Raw genomic sequence first — 23047 nt, 5'->3', positions numbered from 1 at the left:
TAACATGGACTATGATGTGTCCAACCAGTTTAGAAAAACAATTAAGACCTGAGGTTGTCTCTTTATTTCCCTGAAAAGTAATAGGTCTATCCTTCTCAACCCATAATAATGCCAAGGTAGGAAGAAGCTCTAAGCAGTAGGATCTCCAAGAAGCGAGGTAGAAAGGTATGATCTCCAAGAGGCAGGGTTTGGATCACCATATTTTCTTTAATATAATGAACATTTTTAGTAGGCCCTTCCAATAATATGGTTGTGTTTTCTCTCTGTCCATCAATCCTATAATTCTCAAGCTCCCAACACACTTAAATGGTGCTACAATATCTTGACTCTGGGATAGAGAGTGTCCTTAACATGAGAGAAATGCCTAGGGTTCCCTCTTTCTTTCCTTAACAAGGAATAGGTCTATCCTACTCAACCCACAATAGTAGAAAGGTAGGAAGATGATCCAAGTGGTAGTACTCCAAGTGATGGGGTAGCAAGGAAGGATCTCCAAGCAGTGAGATATGGATCTCCAAGGGGCGTGATCAAGGGGTTGTGAAATGGGGCGGGGTTTGGATCTCTAAGTGGCATGATTGAGGGGTTGTGAAATGGAATGATTGATAGAACGATTATTAAACCCATGTAAACCCACTCGCTTTTTGACTTGTTGAAAACATAGATTTATATAAAGTTAACATGGTTCATGGTTTATTTAAACAAAAAATTATATATATTTGACAAAGTTATATAGATTTATATAATGTTAATGTTTATAATTTAATGTTTTCCCTCTTATGTAAACCTAATCATTATATAAATCTAAATGTTAACAAAGTTTATGATGTTTAGATGGTGTAGGGGTTCATAAATTTATATAAATCTAACCAAGTTTTAACGTAGATGGCACTTTTCATAGATTTTATGAAAACTTTATGTTAACATTTAATTTCATATATACAAAAATATATATTGCTATACGAACATGGACATTAATCAATCTATCGTAGTTTTGGTTAAGTGTAGTCCATTACACTTATGACACCAAATATAGTTTGTCTCACTTACGATAAAAAGTTTATGTCATTGCAATTTCGACGCGTTAGAAATAATACATTTCAAATACGATGATATACAAATATGTCATCATAATTGCGACAAACAGAGGCACCAAAACTAAAAAAATGACATTTTTCTTAACCTTTGCGATGGTATGGGCCATATCACTGGATTATGTCATCGTAATTTAGTGCTATATGTAGTAGTGAGATCAACACACACCATCAAAATAGGCCAAAATTTATCCTAATCCAAGTTGACAACTTCAGGAATATGTTGTGTAGGTGATGAAGCCTCCAGTTTAAGAATGATCACTAGGGACCCTATTTGAGATATAACTTCAAAATAAGGAAGAATAAAATTCTCAAAAACCACCTTATTCCATAAAATTCAAACTCCCCAAAAAGCTAGAAAAGAGAGAGCTTATCATGAATTCAAATCTACCACCCTAAAAAACTTGTGAAAAAAATGCTCGATATCAACCCTACCACAAATTCATAGAATCCAACTAATCTTTCGAACTCATTCTTGACTTAAGTCACTAATTTATATCTTTATAAAATATGGTCATTAGTTTCTTCACTTGAATGATAAAGTACACAGACATTCAAGCATTCTCTACCTCTCTTGATCACATGACATTCAAGGCTAGCCACATTATTTAGCCTTGGGTGGCACTTAGACATTCCATAACATTCACCACCACCACCTTAAATAAATTTACTCTTGAACTATAGTTTCTTTATAGCCAAATTTTTCTGTGAATTTTCACCCTACCTAATTAAAAACCCAAACCAACGAATCTTGCTCATTCGACAATTTGATACGTGCCCCATAAAGAGTTTCCACAAAGGAATGTCAGGCTAAAATATGATCTTCATTCAACTCTAGGTATTATGTTAATTTCCACCCTTATTCCAATACATGGTAGATTCTATCTTAGCTACCTGATTAAGAGTTTATTTATCCATGTCCTAAAATGTTGGATCAAATCATCAAGTAAGAAGACTTGGCATTCACATCCTATGACCACATGTCGATTGACTCAAACCTCCATTTTATTGCCAACATTACAAGTGAAAAAATACCCAACCAACATGAAGACTTTCATAAAATCCCTCCATTGATTGGACATAGTAAGTGTATCTTTCATCTCTTTCCTAATCCAACCCAGTATCAAGCTTGGGCTTAAATATTTCTATATAATGACTTGCTTCCATAGATTATCCCTTGTAAGGAAAATTCACATAGACTTTACTACTAACTCTCTTTTGAAAGAGTGAATTTCCTTTATACCCATTCCCCAAACAACTTATGCCTAACTAAAGTTTTCCAATTGACCCAATGCAACCTGAAATATTATTCATTTCCTTGCCATAGAAAATGAAAACAAGATTTCCTAATTTTATCTAAAATACCTTTTGGAGTTGGTTCAAGAGTGTGCTAAAACACCATAATTTTTTTGAGAACCAGCTTGACCAAAATTAATATTCCACTCCTCAAGAGCCACTTGTTTCACCATAAAGAGATTACTTTTTCAAATTTCTCCAATAATCATAGATACTCTACCTTTAGGTAACAACTGAAACCCAAGGTACTTAATACTATCCCCCAAACCACTCAACTGAAAAGGAAATTAGTTCTTAACTTCTACCAAATCCTCAATAGACATGATGGAAAAATACAACATAGACTTTCTTTCATTAACTTGCAACCATGATCAATTATTGAAGAGAAGGACAATATCTTTGAGGGTTTCCACATCCCTATCTAAGGAGAAATAGAAGCACAACACATCATCTACAAAGAGCAAGTGAGACAATGAATATTCCTCTCGATGTTGATGCCTAACCAAACCCCCCTCCTTTTAGCATCATTCATAATTCAACTTAAAGCTTATGCTACTAAAAGAAATAAATATAGTAATAGATGGAAGATCATTGAAGACCTTTTGTAACTTAAAAAAACCAAAGGCTAAACCATTGATCAACGTAATAAAATTCATATATTTCATATAACTCATTAGCATATGGACTACATGGAGGGAAAACCCTAAATGAATTAATAGAAGGTGAAAATACATCCATAAAACCAATTCAAAGCTTTAGAAACATCAATTTTTTACACCACCATTGGCACATTTTCTATTTTGATTGAATAGAACACCTCCTACATTAATCTGGCTTCATGAATATGCCTCCAATATATAAAATCAAACTACTTGGGAGAAACAAAGGTATATTTTAAGGGTTTCAACATGACCACAATAGTCTTTGAAGTAATACTATATATACTTATTGCATGAAGATATGGGATGAAAACACTTGATGGAGACTAGATGGTAAACCTTGACAATAAGTGCAATGAAAGTTGTGTTGATGTTGCCTAGATACTTACTACTCTACTACAAACTTTTGACAACCCTTAACAAATATTCTCTTAAAAACATAAATAGTTCCAAATGGAAAAAAATCATCCAACCATCAAGCCTGGAGCTCTAATCTTTTCTAACTTATTTGAGAATCATCAATAGTTGTTCTCTTATGATTATGTTATAGAGTCATCACATATTTTCTCTACCACCATATACGAGAAGAGAGAAACCACCTTGATATTTTTTGTGATATTATCCACCTTGTTGGGTATGCATTATATACTTTTCACAACTATTCCCACACACTATACCATGCGCATTGTTTAGCAAGGCATCATAGGGGGTTGGAATCCCCCACGTATGAGGGGCTTTGGGTAGCACCCCCAAAGAAAAAAGTTTGAGCAATTCTTCCCATCTATTTTTGGCATTTTTTGGCACACATTTTTGCTAAAAGTGGTTTTGCGGCACATGGTAGTTTCTCCCATGGTTTTGTAGTTTTGACTAAGGAATCAATTGTATTCTAGTATAAGGTAAATGGATTGGAATTTCATGGAGGTTGTGGGATAAAATATCTATGTTTATGTGTGTATTTTCCATTACATATTTTATGTTTTATTAAGAATCAGTTTGCAGCAATTAATTATATAGGGTTAAAACATGCATTTGGTATTATATCAATTTTGACTTCAAGGGTATTCCTTTGTGGCTAAGGGGTTTGGCTTAGACATATGGTAGACAGTATTGCAGTGGGAGATATGTGGAAGTGATTCTTATGGTGAAAGGAAATTGGAAGCAATCCAAAGATAGAGACTGAGAAATTCAATTGGTAGAGTTTTGAGTCATGCAAGCTAAAAATGGAAGATTTGTTGGTGGAAAGATATCTATGGACCATTTTGGATCCAGGTTCTACACTGATGAGGATGTCAAAAAGACTAGACCAAGTTGGATCGAAAGGAAAATAAAAAAATATGGTTGTGACTCTCATATTTAGTATTAATAAATGTTTCAGGGGAAGATATAGAAACAGATTTGTGGAATAAGTTAGGGGCTTTACGCCAATATAAGTCTATGGTGAACACATTTTACCTATAGAAAAAATTGTATAACTTGAGGATGAAGGATAAATACCCAGTGGTAGAGCATTTGAAGGCCTTCAATATTGTGGTAAGTTATATATTATATGTTTATATTAACATTTGTGATGAAGATACATGCATCAATTTATTATGTTTTCTACCAAACTCATGGGACGGTTTGGTTGTTGTCACAAGTAGTAAGGCAACTACTTTAAATTTTGATGAAATAGTCTCATCCTTGTTATCAAATGAGATGAGATGGAAAAATATTATGGAGATGCCTCGTTTATAAGAGGATTAAGATAAAAATAATTCCTTAAGTGTGAGATGTTAGGTACCTATAACAATAATGTTGTCCCCTTATTGTTATTGTTAAAGTAGCTCCCATATTGTTATTGTTGTGCCCCATAGAATCCCATTATTGTTATTGTTGTGCCCTCACATTATTATTGTTATGTAGGCTCTGATTATATTTTTATCCTTTAGACTCTTATATATAGAAAGGAGATTGTGTCATTTGTATCATCCAAGAATTGTTCATTTATGTAATTTAAGGTAGGTTTCCCCTTCGAAGAGGATAATTTTTAAGTCGTTGATCTATATTTTATTGTATTTTGTGAGTTGGTTGCATAACATTTGGTATTAGAGTTTTGGATTAGAGGGTTTTGATTCTTCAAATAGTCATCTTGGCATATTCAAAATAACTCTTTTCTATGAGGCTTCAAAATCTGAAATTGAAACCATGTGGAACCGAAATATTGGTGAATTTGTGTATGAATTTCATATCATGGTTCGCTATATTTTTTAGAGATATGATTCGATGAAGTTAAGGTTTTTGCGGGCTCCATAATTCAATCTCAAACATGTGACCTAGTTGAAATCGTCATAACTTTATCTTCGAGCATTGAATTTGAATTTCATAAAAAGTGGATGAAAATGCATGGAATTTGGTTTTTAGTTTATCATTTTCAAGGCTGAATATCGAAACAATGACATGTGGCACTCTGTACAAGTTCTCTCTACAGAACTAGTTGATAATCAGGTCATCATGGCAGATTGGGCATAACTTTATCTTGGAAAATCCAATTTTGGCATGACTTGTGGCATTGGAAAGAAGACTCAGAGGGCTACCAGAGAATGGAATTTCAGATCCTGGAGAGCCAAAATTATAGAGTGACAACCGTTTCAATATGAGCTCCTAAAAGCAAGAAAAATGTGTGTATTTTTTAAAATAATTACATAAATTTTGTTTTAAAAAATAGTTTAAAGTGATTCCAAGGGCATATTGAAGCATAGATATCATTATTGGGTTCTAAAATTCCTCCAAAAAAAATAATTCCACACCCATTAAGCCCTCATAAATCTCTACTATGACGCATGAAGAGGAATAATTGAAACATGATATATCAAAATTATGGGACCAAGTGCAACAAATTCTGCTCTCACAAATAGAAACCAAAGATGAAATTAAAGGGGAGATGGATGGTTTAAAGGAATAATTAAAAGGAAACATGGATGGTTTAAAATTATAAATAAAAGGGAACATGAATGGTTTAAAAGAAGACATGGAAGGGTTGAAGGAAGGGTTGACAAAGTTGTTGCAAGAAAGGCTTCCAAGTGGTGACAAGGTAATCCATGAAAATCATGATAAGGACATAAGGAATATGAATTATGATTTGAGAGACTCCAATGTTGGGTTTAAGACCCACTACATTCAAAATATTGATATGACGAAGTTTTATGGCAAGTATTTGGTAACATGGATACTACAAATAAAGCAATATTTTGATCTCCATGATGTGCAACACACACAAAAAGTACGCATTGCATTTTTATATTTAGAACAAAATAACTTTACATGATATCAATGGATTTTTTCTCATAAACCACTTTTCACTTGGTTAATTTTTATGGAGCAAATGATAGCACGTTATGAGGATACAAAGAGAAACACCTTATTTATCCAATTGATAAATCTCAAACAAAAGGGTTCAATGGCAGAGCACATTGAGGACTTCCAAAAATTGAATATCAGGGTAAATGATATTCCATAGGAGCATAAGGTTGATGTATTCATAGAGAATTTAAAGGATAGAATCCAACAAGAGGTTTGCCTTTGGGAACCTGATTCACTGGAGAAGGCATTTAGGATGGCAAGAAAAGTTGAAAGTAAAATTATGGCAACAAGTCTACAACTCACAACTATAAATATGTAAGTGTTGTTTCTCCTAGAATTCCCCAACCTACAATGTCTACACCACAACAATTGGAAGAAAAAATAGAAAAGGGGATTTGTTACAATTGTGATAGAAAATACACTAAAGGTCATACGTGTGTTGAGAAGAAATTATTTTACATATATTGTGAAGAGGAGGAAGAAAAGGAACAAGAAACATCAAAGAGGAGGATATGCACCAAGAACCAACCCCAAAGAAAGAAAAAATGAATCCAACCATATATTGTAATACACTGGTAGGAATTACCACTCCTAAAACTCTCAAGAGAGAAGGATATAATGTTGATTGATTCAGATAGTATCCTTAATTTTATTCATTGTAAGATGTCCAAGGAATAGAATTTCTTCCTATATCCAGCACTATAATGTCAAGTGATGGTTGCAAATAGAGGAACTATAAATTGCTTTATAAAGCACCATAATATCAAGATAACCATGGGGGAATATGTATTTAATAGTGTAATTATTTCCATTCTAATGGGTGATGTTGATGTTGTACAATGGGTCCAATGGTTACAATCTTTGGGGATGGTAGCTTTTAAAGTATTAAGAACTTTTTTTGAAAACAAACTAGGAAGGAAAGGAAGTCAAATTAAGGGGTATCACAAGAAAGTCTATAAATAAAGAACAATGAGGCATAATTGCACAATTATGCTCACTAGATATTCAAACATCAAAATCATCTATTTCTCCAGATCTCCAAAAAGCGTTGGAAAATCATTCCAAGTTATTTGAGACTCCCAAAGGCCTCCTACCTGTTCATGATCATGATCATGTTATTTTATTCCAGGAAGTGTTCCTCCAAACATCAGGCCTTATAGATATCCCTATGCCCAAAAGAGTGAAATTGAACATATGGTTGCAAATGCTAGAGGTCATAATAATTCAACCTATTCAAATTTATTTCTCTGCTCTAGTAGTATTGGTGAACAAGAAGGATGGATCATCGGGTATGTTTATAGATTATAGGGAGATCAACAAGCTCACTATTAAAGATAAATTTCCCATTCCTGTCATTGATGAATTGTTGGATGAACTACATGGAGAAATTTACTTCACCAATTTGGATCTTGATTTAGGATATTATCAACTTAGAATGAAGAGTGAAGATATTTTGAAAAAAACAATCAAAACTCATGAGGGTCATTATGGATTTCTGTTCATGCCTTTTGGCCTTAGTAATGCAACTTCCACATTTTAATGTTTGATGAATTCGATTTTCAAAACCTTCCTTAGAAAATGTGTGTTAGTCTTTTTTGATGATATACTAATCTATAGAAAGTCTTGAAAGGATCATGTTCAACATGTTGAAAGGGTGCTCAAACTATTTGAGGAGAAACAATTATATGAAAAAACCTCCAAATGTTTGTTTGGAGTACAAGAGGTGGAATACTTAGGTCATATTGTATCTCATTATGTTGTTAAGATAGACCTTAATAAAATTAAAGCCATTAAGGAATGAGAAATCCCCACAACCATAAAGCATATTTGAGGATTTCTCAGGTTGACAACATATTATCACAAGTTTGTTAAGAATTATGGGAGAATATCAACACCTCTAACAACATTATTGAAGAAATATGCATTATCTTGGACTCCATAAGTAACTAAGGCTTTTGAACATCTTAAAGAAGCAATGTGCCAAGCATTGGTCTTAGCTATTCCAAACTTCACAAAAACCTTTATTGTGGAATGTGATGCCTCGGGAAATGGAATTTGTGTTGTTTTAATGCAAGAAGGAAGACCCGTTTCTTTTAAAACTCATCCAATCAAAGGAAAGTATTTACACAAACCTATTTATGAGAAGGAAATGTTGGAAATACTAAATGTACTAAAGAAATGATGACATTACCTAATGGGAAGACACTCCAAGGTAAAAATAAATCATGATAGTCTTAAATACTTTTTGGAACAAAGATTATCTTCATACGAGCAACAAAAATGGGTCACAAAGATGTTGGGTTATGACTTTGAAATCATCTACAAAAAAGGGAAGAAAAATGTTGTTGCAGATGCACTCTCAAGAAAGGATGATGATGTGAAAGAATTTGTTTGTGCCATGGCTATTATCCAACTTAATTAGATAACCAAAGCAAGGGATGAATGGAAGAATGATGAAGAGGTGTGGACACTCTTTCAAAATTTGTAAGAAGACCCCAGTACATATGATACATTTAGTTGGAAAAATGATTTATTATGGTACAAAGATCAATTATATCTTTCTAATAATTCCCAACTCAAACAAAAGATTCTTTTGGAATTTCACACCTCCCCTTTAGGAGGGCGCTTAGGATTTTTAAAAACTTATCACAAGATCAAGAAGGAATTTTTTTGGGAGGGCCTTAAATCTAATATTTAGAAGTTTGTGGTAGAATATTTGGTTTTCCAAGAAAATAAAGTTGAGACAACTAAGACTTCGGGTTTGTTACAACGTTTAACCATTCCAAGTCAGTTTTTGGAGGAGATCTCAATAGATTTTATCATAGGTTTACCCAATTATGAAGGAAAGAGTGTCATCATGGTGGTAGTTGATAGACTTACCAAGTATGCACACTTTTGTGCATTATTTTATCCTTTTAAATTCATTACAGTTGCTACTGAATTTATGGAAACAATTAAAAAGCTACATGGAAACCCAAAGATTATTGTAAGTGACAGAGGTCCAATTTTCATTGGAAATTTTTGGATGGAATTATTTTCTTATCTTGGTATTCAATTAGCTCATATCTCATCTTTCATCCTCAATCTGATAGGAAAACTGAGATAGTGAACAATATTTTGGAAGGATATATTTGTTGCTTTGTATCTAATAAACAAACATAATGGGTCAAGTGGTTTCCTCTAGTTGAATGGTGGTATAACACTTCCTTCCATACTATAGCAAAAATGACCCCATTTATGGCACTTTATGGATATCACCCACTGCCCATCACATAATATTTAAGAGAAAATTCTAAGGTTCAAGTAGTGGAAGATCACATCGAGCATCAACAAAAAATTCTCCAACTCTTAAAGGACAACCTCACTCTGGCACAAAATTGAATGAAACAACAAACATATCAACATCATAGTGAAAGAACTTTTGATGTATGTGACTGGGTATTTTTACAGATACAACCATACAAACAAATGTCCTTAAATCAAGCTAAGAAGGATAATAAATTATCACCCAAGTATTATGATCCTTACAAGGCGTTGTAAAATATTGGTACTATGGCATACAAATTGGATTTTCCTACATCTTCTCGAGTACACCCAGTTTTCCATGTTTCATGCTTAAAGAAGGTTATTAGTGACAAGCTTCAAGTTCAAACAATATTGCCAAAACTTGACGAAGAAGGAAAAATAATATTGGAGAGTGAAGCGGTCATGGAAACAAGAACTTGATAGCTATGAAATTGATTATTTTTAGAGTATCTCATTAAGTGGAAGAACTTACCCGCTAAAGATTCCACATGGGAGGATGAAACTTTTATAAGAAGGATAAATAACTACTCAAGCATTGAGGACAACATTTTTTTTAAGGAGATGGGCATGTTAGGTGCTGTTGAAGCGAAAATTAAACCCCATCCCCCATTTTTGAATTATTTATTTCAAATAATGGAGACCATTTCCATAAATTTTTGGCCAAATCACATTTTTTATATTTTCTTTTGGTTAAGTGTCCTACGATTTTGCCAATTTTTCATTTTTGTCGGATTTCTATTTTGATTGCTTCATTGAGTTCGGATTTTTGCTAGATTTACATCAATACTTGTTTCATATCATTTGGTTACACAATTTGCAAATGGTGCTCATCTGAAGTTTTATCATTTTTACCGCCTAGGTTAAAAAATGTACAAAATGTATATTATTTTAATTTTTTAAATAAATTAGTAATTGATTGTAAATATTAATTCCTAGTTAATTTTTACTAATTATTTCATTTTTCACTAATAGTTCTACAAAATCTTCAAAGCCAAATTGTAGAACAAATAAAATTATGTGTTTTCGGGATCTTAGTTATTTATTCCAATTCACAATTTTAAAAGAAATTATGAAACCTGAAATCTCAAAATTGCAAAGTAGTTGTATTTTTTTTTGTTGGATTTTCAATTACCAAGTGGTTGTATTTTATAATGGATGAGTCCCTGTCCAAGTGGGACCCACTTCACCTCACTTCCTCCCCTACTATTTTATAAAAATTCTGATAAAAAACTTGATATAAAAGTCTCGATAAATAAACGTCCTCATAAATAAAGTCTCGATAATTAAAATTTCCGATAACAAAATCCCAATATAATGTATCAGACCTCAACATTTTTGTTTGATTTCAAAACTCTCATAATAAAAACCTGTGATATCTGATATCTTGCGATGAGTTGTTTTTATTTAACAAAGGTCTCCTCCATCTCTTTTTAAAAAGCCTCCACCTCATTTTATAAGTCCTTCCTCCTTTACCTATTCGATCCATTCTCATGGATCTAAAGCCATTTGATATATATTATTTTCAATCCATTTAAAGAGATCCAAAGTCACCTGTAAGACTTTTAAATGGTTTTTGATTTGTTTAATATATATTTAATTATAATTTTAATATAATTTAATTATTATTTTAGTTGATTTTTAATTTGTTTAGATTTTTTATTAATTTTTTTTTAATCGTATATAATTAGTTTGTAATTGATTTAATTGAATTTTGTAATTGAATTAAATTAATATTAATTAAGTAATAACTATTAATTTAATTTAGGATTAGATTTTAATTAAAATTTCATATTTTTGGCCCACACAACAATTTTTCCAAAATTCTAGTAAGTTTGGACACTTCAACTTTCGGAGCTCATAAGTTGAGTTTTACTTGGCCAAATCGTGGCCAAGATGACTTGTTAGATAGATAAAATCATGGAGAATATTTCTGAAGTGATTGCATGACTAGATTCGGTCATTAAATGAGTCTAAAGTTTAGTAGAAAATTAAGCTCTGAATTTGCAACCAAAATTAATTTTTTGAGTTTAATTTTTTTGCATTTGCTCATAGTCTCTATTGACTACAAATCCATTCAATTATGTTCTATTTTACCAATAATATCTTTAAAAGGATCAATGGAAAGCACATATTTATTTTTATTTATTTAAAATTTGATTGGAGATGTTTGTTTTCCAAATTTGGTGTTTTTGATTTTGATTTGCATTTAATTTAATTTTGATTGTTTTTTTGACAGGAGAATAATTGAGGATATGAGGAAGAGAAGATTTGAATCAATGGAATTTCTCCAGCAAGAGAAGGAAAAAAATTGACCATTGAAAATTGTTGAAGCTGATTTGTTCTTCGAAAACTCTCCTATTTGGACTTCATTTTTGTAATTATAAATAGTGGTTTTTAGAATGAAGAAGATGATCCTCTCTTCTATAATTTTGTAATTCTTATAGAAATATTTAATAGGGTTTTCATGTTGCATGTAGGTAGGATCAATCTTAGATCTGGGAATCATTTAGTATTGTCTTTTTTCAACTCTGGACTTTGTATTATAGGAAAAGCTTGCACTATTGCATCCTTCCCTATAATACCAAAGAGTTCAATTTGAAAACTATTATTGGAGGTCAGTTCGAGGAACAGAGCAAGAGACCAAGATTCATTAGTTTGTAATTTGAATACTTGTATTTAATTGCAAATTTCATTTATGTAATGGTGGATCTGTGTAAAAGAATTCTCATGTTATGCATTCATGTTTGATATGAGGAAAAATTATTTTGGATTAGCTATCTAATTCACAGTCACATAGATTTGTTAATAATTTCTTTTGGCTCAAATATTTAAATCAAATTTCTAAGTAACTATTTACTTAGAAATCTATCATCAAAAGTCCATTTAATTAATATTACAATTATGAGAATTTTTTCTTGGTTTTGATAGTCAATTATTCATTGTTAAATGATCTGCAAATATAATATGTTTTGGTAATTATAATATCATCTTGTAGAACTATTTCATTAGCCAGGTATTCATCATAAACTAGACATGTTAAAGTCCCAATTATGTTAATATCTTGCTCTCAGTTGGGTTAGATCTACATCTTCCTAATCGACACAGGGTTAGGATATTTTTTCTTTTGCTTGCATTATAAGATTTGTTTGCATTTAGATTAATCATTACATTTCTATAAGTCCTCTTGTCAAAGAAGAAAACTTTAGTTGTGGCTTGTCTGAGGCCTAGATCAACTTAAGGATCACTTTCTTGCTTGAGCTCAGCAAGAGAGTTGATCTGATGGCTCTTCTCTATTGGTAAAAAAAAAGACATACTTTAAGCCAGCAGAGATAAAGAGAAGGTAATTGGACCTAATTTAACTAGTTGGAATCACCATTTCAAATGGAAAATGATATGCTCTAAGGTCCCAACCAGGTGGTTTTCCCCTAATGTTGAGGCCGACATTTCGGGCCTTCAACATTTTTGGCGCTAAAAGGAGGACCATAGTAAAATTGTGTCTCTGATGATTTTGTGCTTTAATATCTTATTACTATGGCTCCATGTAAAATACTTACTTAGAGTTTCTTTATTGGACCTCATCCAACTACCACTCTGGTAAAGGAAGTCCAAACCCTATCTTAGGTAAAGTATAATGGTAAGGCATCTTCTTTTAATCATCTCTTTCAATTTATTTTAAGTTGCAATAATTTCAATATTGATGAAGGTGTAATTTGCACGATTTTCAGTATTAATTTGACATGAAAAACCAAATACTATTACTTATCTCTTCTAGTTTCCTTTGTACATAGTCGGGACAAGTTTTCAAATATTTTCCTTCACGCATTTCAGGAATACGATTACGGAAAGGTGTGTGATCAGTTAAAAGAATTACATAGGATGGAAGGTGAGACTTTGGATATGTTTTATATTAGATTTAAATTAATTTTAATACAATTTCGATCCAAATAATTTTCTCCTCAATTCCAATTAATTGGACGGTTTAAACATTTAGTGCCTTTGTGCTATGATAACTATGAATAACCAGAAAATATATCCATTGTTGATACACGTGCTCAAAATGAAAAATTTGATTCTTCGTAAATTGAAATTACAAATGATAATCATTATGCCATAACTACTCCAAATTTACATAATGTTGATGAAGTAGAAATTCAAAAAGATGCACAATCTAATAGCAGTGATCAACAACAATTTAAACAACAGCAAAATGAAAACACACAATCTACTACTAAAATTAAATCACAATCTACTTATAATAAATTGTAAATTATGGAGTAGCTTAGCAACAATTAATAGATCGATCAAATGCATGGAGAATTTGAATTTGTCTATTTTGGAAAATAAAAAATCATCTATGGATAGAGAAACCTTCACGTATATATTATCTTCGACTTCTTGTTTTTCTCTCTACCCCAATATCTTTAACAATAAAAATTTAATTTATAATCAATCGACAGTTCTTTTAAATACAAATTTAATTTTTGAAAACAAAAGAACTGGTATTAATAACGAATTATTAATTTCTAATATTGGTAGAGAAAATTTAATTAACAGTTCAATCAATAATCTTGAATATTCTCTTAATTTAGTACTCAATTACTTACATGGTTCTGATTCATTTAATTCATAGGAACAAAACACTTATGAAGATACTTATGATGATGATTTGGAAAATGAAAATGCTCAACCTATTTTCTCTTCAGAGATGGTTTTGTCTGATTCCTTAAGTGAATCTCTTTTTGAAGATAAAAAAAAAATTAATCAAATATTTGTTCTGGTCCATTCTAATTTTCAAACATGTAATCATCATAGTAATTTTGGTATTCAATAACTTATCCAAATTTTTTATTCCTATGATGATGAAGTACCCTTTTTGAATCATAAGCTTGAAATCTTCCCATTTCCAAAAAATAATGCAAACAATGCATTTAGCCTTATAATTTTTATTGATAATTGTGGGAATGAAATCTTTGCAAATGAGTCCCATCCATGTTATGCCATTACTTGTAACATTAATGTAAATTGTAATTTGCTTCATTTTCAATTCCTTCAGTTTGAATTCATTTTTCTTTCAGATTTCCTTTTTGAACTTCTGAGCACATTGTGTTGGCACGTTGAACATTCAGGAATTCAACACTCATAAGGTGCATTAATAAATGCATGTGGTAATCAATGGAAACAGTTTAACCATTGTCAACAACAAAATCGTATTTCTTATTTTTATTTGTTGATAATTTTATATCAACACATGCACTTCTTTAAATTAATTGTTTCACAAACTCTAGCACATGAGAGTGTAACTATATAATTTGGCCATCAATCTAATCTTTCTAGAGGTATTCTAAACTTTCCATTTAATTCCCATTTACATATTGTTAATTTCTCTGAAAAAAAATTGGGAATTCCATTTTTTAAGATTTCTTTTCATGCACTCTTTTTTGTACATAATACTACTAGTTTACAACAACTTACAACATTTGAAGGCATATCATTCAATGTTAGACTGTTGTTTTCTCTTCCTTTGAACTTCTTTCAAGTATCAATGGAACTTTATGCTGATTTTTATGACCATGTAAACATTTATTTGGAAGAATTCCAAGTTAATAAATAAGGTTATTTTTCTGAATTTTTTAATTGTACATAGTAAGCTATTTTTTTCTTTTAATAATTTAGTTGCATTTTTACTCCTGTTGATTGGGTTGTACATACATGCAAGAGTTAAAATGAAAGAATGGTTACATTGGAAGTATAACCATACTTAGTCACGTTTCTTTTTTATTCAGTTGTGATTAGAAAAAATTAGTTTAGATTTAGTTTCCTTTCATGTTTGTGGTTATTTTTTTATTGCATACTTTCGATAAGAAGGTAATGAGCCCAAGATTTTCCCTTGGAATTCCCTTTTAGTTTTTGACAAAGTGGATTGGAACATATCAAAGTTATTATATTGTTGGATCATACTCATTTGTAATTCATTTGATTGTCTTTCTTTTGCAAAACTTCCTCACGTGGTTGAAAATGTTTTTGTTATAAAATCATATATGGTGAAGTTTCAAAGAATTACTACGGCCTAACAATTTTTTAGAATACCCAATTCTCAATTCACAAGAAATTCATATATGATCACTTTTCCCATTCTTTTTATTATGAAGCAGATGCAAATTGAAACCTCATTGCTTAGCATTTTAATTGAATAAATAGATGATTTTGAATGTATGAAAATTTTGAGAAACGCATGGGAGAACTTGGAGATCTATAAGGTAAATTTACAGTCAGAATTCTTCCAAGTTTGCATTGACATGTTCATATTCATTTGTTGTAAATTTATATTTCCTATTATATATATATGTATGTATGTATGTATATATGTATGTATATATATATATATATATATATTTCTATGTTTTGTTTATTTTGCAGGTCTTCATTAGCTTGATTTAGATACTTGATCCTTACTTAGATTTATGATAAAGCAAGAATTCATCCCTTTCCAAACTATTGACATGTTCAGGGAAGTATTTGTTTTTAATCAAAATCTTGGTATTCTATATTTTTGCTTCTTTTCTTATTTCCTTGCTTCACAAATACACGAAATGAGCCAATAATCATTAATGCAGTTGAAATCAAATGTTAGAATCTTTCTTGTCCAGATTTACTACAAGCAAAGGAAATTGCAAAAATCTTGCAGCATTGATCTTATCCATGAATTTATCTTTGCCCCTTTCAAATCTCAGATTTTCTAGGTTGAGCTGAACCATTTCATTTCACTCATTGATATTACATCCACTTTAGTCACATTATTTTCTACCAAAATGACTCAGAGCCTCTAACTGGTAAATCTTGGAGTTCTGGTCCTCTGTTATTTATTCTTCCAAGATCCTCTATGTTCTAAGCCTTTTAATTTCTTTGACTAGTGATATATCAGATTATATAATATTGTTAGCCTCTCGTCAATTCATCCATTACTATATAGTTCGACTTATTAGGTTATCATGATGCTTGAGAGCTTGGATGTATTTATAATTAAAAATTTATCAAATCCCAAGATTTTATTTCTTAAGATGACTTTGTGAATTTAAGGATATACATTCTTCATGGTGTGTGCACTTGGGCCTCTTTTTACTCTTCTCGACAATCTTCCTTGCTAATGAAAATTTCATCACTTGTGGTTTTTTTGTATTTTTGCCTTTGTCCCGTTATTGGATTCCCATTTCATTATCTCAATCATCTTTTAGTGTGCATCTTCATTTGTTTTTCAAGGCACTCTTGAGCAGCCACTATGGTAATGTAACAATTGGTAAGGAATTTGGAACAAGAAAAGATAATGGATCATGGTTAAATCATGTTTGATTTCTCTTATATTTGAGTTTTAATATATCACTCTATATTTAGCATGAAAAATTTCAAGACCTCTCCATCTACACATATGCATTAGATTGTTTGGGTCTTGGTCTTGATTCTTGACATTTTATGAAAATCATGGAGTTGACATGAAATATGAAATATAAAGAGAACAATCATCGCTACAAAAGCATATCGTCATTCTCATTTCTGATGGATTTGGTTTACTTATGATTCCTTGAACGTGAGACATCATTTTTTTAGTTTATTGTTTGCTTTAGTTTAGATTTAATAAATGATGATTTTGGGTCAATGAAATTTCAAAAAGTTCAACTTATTCATGCTTTTACTTCCAATTAAAAGAATGGGTTATTTTTATTGGAGAAAATGATATCTCGCAAGAAAAATTAAATGAAATTATCCAATGGTAAGATTGATACACCCATGTTCATCCTATTCCACTTATTTATATATATTTTTCAATGTTGTTTTTAGTTTTTGTTGATCTTAAACTCTGGTTTGCAGGACTACTGCACACCTCAGATTTTGCATTCATTCTCCTTTGCTTGGTTTTCTTTCAATTTTTTGGGATAAGTAGTAATGATACTCATCAAATTAGTTAAACTGAGGAGTTTCAGAACCTTTAGTCTGTTTCTTAAGCATTTGTTTTATCAGAAAATGGTTAAGATTCTTTTATGTAGGATTTACTTTTTTTGCAGTAGGAATAGACTTCTCATTTAGCTTATTATCTCTCATCGTTGTTATTCAACCTTTAATTTCAGAAGCCTAATCACTTATAACTCCACATGATAAAATTTACTAGATTCTCTACAAAAGCGGAACACACATGGTTTTATTATTTTATTCGTTTGTTGAGACATCTTAGAGTTAATCTGGTTGGAGTTGGTTCTTTAAATTTGGGATTTTTCTTTTAGAATTTTATTTCTTCATTTCTACATTTTTGGAGTTCGCTGATTTCTTTTTTTTACTTCAATTTGAAATTATTTTCCGTTTGCTTTCAGTTTTGGCTTGATTTTCATGACTCCGCCAAGATTTATGTGGAAGGTCTTTTCCTCACCCAACAGTGGTTGGCAAACATGGGAAATTTTTACTCTGTTGATTTCATGAATTTCATTTATCATTAAAGGTATATCTTTATGTAACCATAAAGTCCTCTTTCTTTAAAACTTTTTCATGGAGGAACACACATCCTTTATAGGTGATATAGTTCACCATTTCAAGGAAAAAGCTTACCTGAGTTTAACTCAATGGATCCTGCCCACCCTTCCACTTTATAAAATCCTTTGCTTGATAATCATGGGAAAATAATTTGGAGTCAACATTATGGAAGTATTATATCCATTAACATAAGTCTCTGTTACCATCCCACCTATTTCACTTGGGTACATCATAAACTAATTTTTTTCAAATGTGCATATCAAAAGGGTGATTAAAAGAGGAATCATGGGAAATACAGGTAAATATGTCGGGGCTACAGATGCTCGCTGGTAGCAGAACCATGCTTGTATGGCATAAAAGACAACTTCATCGGGGTATTTTTCAGTTTCGCTGCCAGCGAAGTGATGTCAGATACCATTCATAACAATAGATGTGTGATTTATCAAAAAATTATATTTTTACCTTCTTTTATTTCTCATACGAGGTAATTTTAAAATTAATTTTTCCCAAATTTTGGATTCATGATTTTTACTCAGTCTGCTTTTAGTACTTATCTTTTCGAATTCATATTGCTTAATCTATTTATGTAGGACCCACGGAAATGTGTTATTTTTTGATGATTCAATGAAATCCATTATTTTTAGCCTTTGGATAAATTAAAGTTCATCATCGTTTAACTAGAGATAATTGGGTCTTCCCCATGTGTCATCAATGTTGAAGTGAAAATTCAACCCTCCCCATTTTTGAATTATTTATTTCAAATAATGGGGACCATGTCCATAAATTTTTGGCTAAGTCACATTTTTAATATTTTCTTTTGGTTAATTGTCCTACAATATTGAAAAATTTTCATTTTCATCGGATTTCTATTTTGATTGCTTCATTGAGTTCGAATTTCCGTAGCTTTTCATCAGTACTTATTTCATCTCATTTGGTTACATAGTTTTCAAATGGTGTTCATCTTAAGTTCGATAATTTTTATTGCCTAGGTTAAAAAATTTACAAAATGTATATTATTTTAATTTTTGTACATAAATTAGTAATTTCATTTTTCACTAACGACCCTACAAAATCGCCACAGCCAAATTGTAAAACAGTTAAAATTATGTGTTTTCATGACCTCGGTAATTTATTCCAATTCCCAATTTTAAAAGAAATTACGAAACCTGAAATCTCAAGGTTGCAATGTGCTTGTATTTTATAATGAATGTGTCCCACTCCAAGTGGGTTCCACTTCACTTCACCTCCTCCCTTACTCTTTTATAAAAAAATCTTGATAAAAAATCTTGATATAAAAGTAGATATAAAAATCCTCATAAATAAAAGTCCCGATAATTAAAATATAATTCCGATATGACGTATCAGACCTCATCATTTTTGTTTGATGTCAAAACTTTCATTGTAAAAACGTCTCATATGTAAGATTTCTGATCCAATATCATGCGACGGGTTGGTTTTTTTTAACGAAGGGCTCCTCCACCTCATTTTAAAAAGCCTCCACCTCATTTTATAAGCCCTTCCTCCTTTATTTATTTGATCAATTCATTTTATTTTTGATCTATTTAAAGATATCCAAAGTCACTTGCAAAAAAAATTAAAATGGTTTTTGATTTGTTTAATATATTTAATTATAATTTTAATATAATATAATTATAATTATAATTTATTTAAATTTTTAATTAAAATTTGTTGTAATGTATATAATTAGTTTGTAATTAATTTAATTAAATTTTACAATTTTAATTAAATTAATATTAATTAAGTAATAACTACTAATTTAATTTAGGATTAGATTTTAATTAAAATTTCTTATTTTTGGTTGAGACAGTGATTTTTCCAAAATTTTGGCAATTTTGGACACTTCAAATTTGTGAGCTCATAAGTTGAGTTTTACTTGGCCAAATCATGCCCAGGATGGCTAATTAGATAGATAAAATCATTGAGAATATTTCTGAAGTGGTTTCATGACCAATTTCCATCATTAAATAAGTCTAAAATTCAGCATAAAATTAAGCTCCAAAATTGTAACCAAAATTAATTTTATGAGTTTAATTTTTGCATTTTCATTTGTTGATGGCCTCTGTTGATTGCAAATCCATTCAATTATATTCTCTTTTACTAATAAGATATTTACAAGGATCAATGGAAAGAACATATTTCTTTTTATTTATTTAATTAAAATTTGATTGGAGATGTTTGTTTTCTACATTTCGTATTTTTTTATTTTGATTTGCATTTTAATTTAGTTTTGGTTTTTTTTATAGGATAACACTGTAGGAGATGAGGAAGAGAATATTTGAATCAATGGAATTCCTCCAACAAGAGAAGAAAAAAAAATTGACCAATAAAAATTGGTGGAGAAGATTTGTTCCTCAACAGTTCTCCTATTTGGAATTCATTTTTGTAATTATAAATAGTGATTTGTAGAATGGAGAAGGGGCTCGTGTCTTCATCAATTTTGTAATTCTTAAAGCACTATTGTAATAGGGGTTTCGTGTTGTAGGTAGGGAGGATCAATCTCAGGAATCATTGGGATTTTTCTCTTTTCAAGTTTGGACTTTGTATTATAGGCAAAGCTTGCACTATTGTAGCTTTTCCTTTTGATGGCAGAGTGTTCAATTTGAAAAAGATTGTTAGCAGCTAGTTCAAGGAATAGAGCAAGAGATCAGGTTTCATTAGTTTGTAATTTGAATAGTTTTATTTAATTGCAAATTTCATTTATGTAATGGTGGATCTGTGTAAGAGTTTGTTCATGTTATGCATTCATGTTTGATATGAGGAAAAATGTCTTTTGGATTAGTTATCTATTTCATAGTCACATAGAATTGTTATTAATTTCTCGTGGTTTAAATATTTAAATCATATTTCTAAGTAACTATTTACTTAGAAATTTGTCACCAAAATTTTATTTAATTACTATTGAAGTTATGAGAACTTTTTCTTGGTTTTGATAGTCAATTATTCATTGTTAAATGATCTGAAAACAAAATATGTTTTGGTAATTATAATATCAGCTAGTAGAACTACTTCATTAGCCATCTACTCATCATAAACCAGATATGTTAAAATCCAAATTATGTTAATATCTTTCTCTCGGTTGGGTTAGATCAACATATTCCTAATCGAGATAGGCTTAGGATATTTTCCCTTTTTCTTGCATTATAGGATTAGTTTGTATTTAGATTAATCATCACATTTCTATAAGTCCTCTTTTCAAAGAGGAAAACATTAGTTGTGGCTTCGCTGAGCCCTAGATCATATTAAGGATCACTTTCTTTCTTGAGCTCAATAAGAGGGTTAATATGATGACTCTTCTCTATTGGTAAGAAAAATACATACTTTAAGCCAACAGAGATAGAGAGGATGAAATTAGACATAGTTTAACCAGTTGGAACCACCATTTTAAACGAAAAAGGATTTTCTCTAAGGTCCTGACCCGGTGGTTTTCCCTCAATGTTGAGACAGACATTTCGGGCCTTCAACAAGTCCCTATAATAATAGTGTAGTCTCCTTATTTTTATTGTTAAAGTAGATCCCATATTATTATTTTTGTACCCCATAGAAGCCTACTATTATTATTATTGTGCCCTTACATTATTATTATTATGTAGGCTCTCTTTATATTGTGACCCCTTAGACTCCTATATATAGAAAGGAAAGCTTGTCATTTTTGTCATACAAGAATTGTTCATTTATGTAACGTAAAGGAGGTTGCTTCCTCGAAAAGGCTAATTTTTATGTCATTGATGTATCTTTTCTTCTATTTTGTGAGTTGGTTTCATAATAGGAGATTTAAATCTAGAGGAAGATATAAATCTCTAGGAATGTTTGTAAAGATATGTTGGAGATGTGAAAAACAAGGGCATTACAAGAAATATCATATTGCAAAACTATTGAGAGAGGGAAGGGATATGAAAATGCACCTTTTATGGAAGCAAAAAAACTCCTTAGATGAAGGGGGTGATGTGTAGTTGGATTATTCAAGTACATATGTAGATCAGAAGGAATGGTCAGTTGAATTAGGTGCATCCTTTCATATGACTCCTTAATGGGGGTGTTTTTGTGAGTATGAAATATATGATGGTGGTGATGTCTTCCTATGAGATGAATTAACAAACAGAATCATAAGATGACGAAAATTAAATTTGAAGGTCATAGATGGAAGGATTAAAACACTTTTTGGTGTTCTACATGTCCCGGGATTAACTAGAAATTTGATTTCTATAAGCATTGAATGATGCAAGTGCGAAAATAGTGTTTAAAAAGGATACTTGCAGGATGGTTTGAAGAGAAATGGAATTATTGAGGGGAGTTCATATTGGAATTATATATAAGATGTTGGGAAACATTATTAGTGATGGGTGAAACAGTTCTATTTTTCTTAAGAGTAAAGCACAAGAAGAAAAAAATCTTAAAGATTTTGGAGAAAATAATATGATGTGACATCAAAGACTAGGACATATCAGAGAGAAGGGACTTCAAGTAGTACATAGTGGTGAGCCCTGGTATTGCACCAAGAGTGTTGCAATTCCCAAGGGCTCCTCGACTCTATTTATTAACCCGAGTTTTGTACAAACTTTGAGGTGACAATGTTATATACACAGTAGATGAGATTTTACTCATGCCACCCTCATCTAGGACATTTGATCAATAGTTCTCTAAGTCCACTCCTCCTACTAAATTAGATTGAAAACTTTCTAATGAAAGTGAAATTTATAAGCTAACTCTAACTATGAAAAGTGACGTGATATTAACTTCAACTTGCAAATACCATTGAATCAATTCATGAAAAGACAAGAGATACACTACTTGTAGAAGGGAAGCACATTATCTTGAAATCAA

The sequence above is a fragment of the Pinus tabuliformis genome, chromosome 1_2 (assembly GCF_031772625.1).
Source record: "Pinus tabuliformis cultivar Carrire ecotype Pingquan chromosome 1_2, CPIR1, whole genome shotgun sequence".
In the NCBI taxonomy this organism is placed as follows: Eukaryota; Viridiplantae; Streptophyta; class Pinopsida; order Pinales; family Pinaceae; genus Pinus; species Pinus tabuliformis.
The sequence above is the reverse complement of the archived record's forward strand: the minus strand, read 5'-3'. Positions refer to the sequence as shown.